The sequence below is a fragment of the Marmota marmota genome, unplaced genomic scaffold (assembly GCF_001458135.2).
Source record: "Marmota marmota marmota unplaced genomic scaffold, marMar, whole genome shotgun sequence".
Taxonomy (NCBI): domain Eukaryota; kingdom Metazoa; phylum Chordata; class Mammalia; order Rodentia; family Sciuridae; genus Marmota; species Marmota marmota.
In genome coordinates, this window is record NW_025999941.1 from 10,091,891 (window position 1) to 10,095,922 (window position 4,032).

Consider the following 4,032-nt stretch of genomic DNA (forward strand, 5'->3'; position numbering starts at 1 on the left):
TACCTGTAAAATTTTGAGGATCTGACAGATTGTTTTCCAAATTGGCTGCAGCTTTTACATTCCTACCAGCAGCATATGAGGGTTCCAATTTCTCCACATCCTTACCAATACTTACTATCAAAATTTTAAAAATTTTAAAAATCAGATGTTTCTTTTTATTATTATTATTATAGCCATCCTAGTGGAGTGATAACTCACTGTGGTTTTGATTTATTTCCCTAATGACTAAGGTGTGAGAATCTTTCATGTTCTTAATTGCCCTTTTTTTCCCCCAGTAAAAGGGCTTGAACCCTGGGCCTTATACAAGCTAGAAGGCACTTTACACCACATCTCCAGCCCTTTTCAATTTTATTTATTTTACTAAGTTGCCCAGGATGGCCTTGAACTTGGAATCCTCCTGCCTCAGTCTCCCAAGTAGCTGGGATTACAAGTGCGAGCCTCTGCATCTGGCTCTTTATAGTCAATTGTAAATCTACTATGGAGAAACGTCTATTCATATTTTTGCCCACTTCTAAAGTGAATTGTTCATCTTATTGTTGAGGTGTAAGAATTCTTTATACTTTCTGGATACTACATCCTTATCAGATACAACTTTTGAAAACAGTTTCTTCCATTCTATGTGTTGTCTTCTCACTTTATTATGTGCTTTGATACACATAAATTTTTAAATTTGACAAAGTTTAATCTATTTTTTCTTTTGTTGGTATGATTGTGGTGTCATATTTAAGAAACAGTTGCCTACTCCAATACAAGTGAAGATTTATACCTACATTTCCTGTAGTTTTGAAAAATACTATTAAACATCTTTTAATTTATATAAGATGAATATTACACTAAAGTGATATTTCCTTATTATAAATGCCAAAAAATAAAGAAAGAAAAAAAAAGAAAGAAAATACACAAAATACATGTTAATCTTCTAAAGCATAATGGTTTAGAATATGGTCACTGTACTGAAATCCTAGGTTCTACTTTTAGTCTCCATGTCTAAGAATCTCCTCTTGAGAATCTATATACCTGATTGGGAATGAGCATTCCAAATTATATGTGTGTTTTATATATTTATATATAATTATATAACTATATCTTTATAGATATGGACATACTATTATATCATTAAAAACCATTAATGTGAAAACTTTGTGTAAACCAATACAGTCCCATACCCACCAAGCCATACAGAGGCAAAAAGTATATGAGTGGCAGGTGAACCATCCACTGATTTAATATTAAAAATATACATATAATCTTGAAAAAAAAACAATCCCAGTTACCTAATGTTTCAAAGCCTCAATTTTCACCTCTGTAATATGGAGATAACGATGCCTGCCTCAAAGATGATGATGATTAAATATAATGTTTGGAAGTCATAATGGCATCTGTCACACAGACCATACTCAGACCATACTCATATTATTTTTAGTGTACATTAAAATTGTTATTTAGTAATTTAAAAAATGAAATTGCCTTAGGACCCTTTCCATTTTTTCTTGCTTATAGAATAATAAGTTCTAGTCAAGCAAATGAGCAAATAATGGTTTGAGCTAAAGGTAAATAGTCTAGGGAGAAATCTATAGGATTAGAGAAACTAGAAACTTTAGAGAAGATAAAGACAAAGAAATATTCATTTTCCCATTCTTAGGTTAAACTTGTCCATTAGCACTGAGCTTTTTAAGAACTAAACAGTTAACTTCTGCAAGTTATTTAATCAAAAAATTTGTCTGATTATTCCCTTGCTTACTGGGTAGGCAGCACAATGCATTACAAAGAATAAGAACTAGGAAACCTCAATTTTGGCTCTAACTCCACTACTAACCTGTAACCCTAGAGATTTGCCTTATTCTGTAGCCTTGTATGTCCTATTTGAGGAAAGAATGGGAGGAAGAGAGGAATAAGGAATAAGGAGGGAGGAAAGAAGAAAAGGAGGGAGGGAGAGAGAGCAGGGAAGGAGGGAGAAAGGAAGGAAGGAGGAAGATGAAAAGGGTACAGGGAGGGAGGGAAAGAAATGTCCTCCCAATTCTGAAAGTCAGATTGTTTGGGACTATATTTTGAAATCTCTTTTCAACTCTATAGCAAGTAACATCATTCTGCCAGTTTCCAAGCTATTTGTGTGTGCTAACCTTTGTGATAGCACTTCTATCACATTTGGCTTTTGGAAATAATCCCTTGCCCCCAAAATAATATTCTTTTCCATGTTTGGCATCTCTTTCCAAAAGCCAAGCATCCATACATCTGAAAGGAAGGCAGGCTCTGTGCCAGGCTCACAGATGGGCATAAATGTTGACTGCTCAAGGACTCTGTGGGAAATCAAAGGGGAAAATGTGCAGACTAAATGTCCTTTGAGAATCACTGTGAGCCCATAGCTTGGGGGAATTGTGTTAGCCCCAACCAGAGTAAGTTTTGGAAGAAAATAAAAAGCCCCTACCATTTCACAGGGTGTATGGCTGGCCAGCTCACATAAAGCAGAAAGCAATTACAAATATGTTTAAAATTTTTGTTCTTGCCACTTGCTTCTGAGAGAGAAATACGTATTTAAACAGCTCATTCACTCACACATTTGTGGCCTGCTCAAGGACTCTGGGAAATCAAAGGGGAAAATGAGGAAAGAATGGGAGGAAGAGAGGAATATTTATATTCATTTAATGAATATAAAGTCACAACCTATGATGTGTCACTATATCTAGGCACAGTAAATATAACAGGGAACAAAGTAAAGCTCCTGTACTTGTGAAACTTACTTGCCAGTGGAGAAGACAAATAATAGGCAAACAAGTAAGTAGATATGTGCACACATGTATCCATATATTCATGTGTGTGTGCATGTGTGCATATGCTTATATATCACCTTAGTTGTGTGTATATTTGTCAGATGGTAAGGTTTTGATAACAGATGTAGCAGAGAAAGTAGTATACAGAGTAAGGGGAAAGGTTTGAATGCAAGTTGCTATTGTAAAGAGGGTGGTCAGTGAACTTCAGCAATTATGTGACATAAAAAAACAGAACTGAAAGATGAGAAAGTGAAATACCTGGAGGAAGAACATTCTAGACAGAAAGAACAATACATGCAAAGGCCTTGAGGTGAGAATACTCACGTTGTATATAAGGAACAGTAAGGAGGCCAGTGTGACTGACTCAGAGAAATCAAGATGGAGAGCAGCAAGAGGAGGGTGCACAACACGAAGGGCCCATAGGACATTATAAGAACTTTTTTTTTATTCTGAGCAACATGGGAATCCACTGAATGATTTTGAACATAAAATGCGATATGATCCAACTTTGTAACTCAGCAGGATGAGGTAGGAAGATGGCTTGCATCTGAGGCCGACTTCAGCAACTTAGCAAGGCCCTAAGCAACTTAGTGAGACTCTGTCTCAAAATAAAAAATAAAAGGGCTGGAGATGTGGCTCAATGGTAAGACCCTGTGTTAAATCCCTAGTACCAAAAAAAAAAAAAGTGATGGGGGCTTCAACAGGGACTGGGAAGGTAATTAAATGGAGCTGGAATCTGAATAGATTCTGAAGGAAGGACCAATAGAATGTGCTGATAGATGCAATGTGGGGGCAGATATGAGGAATATAGAGAAGTCAAACACGACTACAAAGTTTTGGGGCTGACCATCTAATTAGAAGGAAAGCTCTGGGAGGAATAAATAAAGGGCAGGTGTGTATAGTGACTCCGGAATTCAATTTGGGGCATGCTGATTTTGCAGTGCATCTTGGGCATCCAAGAGGAGACTGATAGATAGCTCTGGAATTCAGAGGGAAAGCTCTTGCTGGAGACATAAATTTAGTAGTTGATGACATGTGTATAGGATTTAAACCCATGAGACTGGGTTAGGACCCCTGGGAGTATGAAGAAGAGATATCTCAGTCTGGGGGCTCACCAACATTAAGAGAACAGGAAGATAAGGAGGAAGTATGGAAGAAAACTAAGAAGTGTGGCCAGTTAGTAGGAGGAGCATAAAAAGAGGATGTTCCAAGAGTCAGATGAAGAAAGATGTGGGATCATCTCAAATTACATCAAATGCTCCTC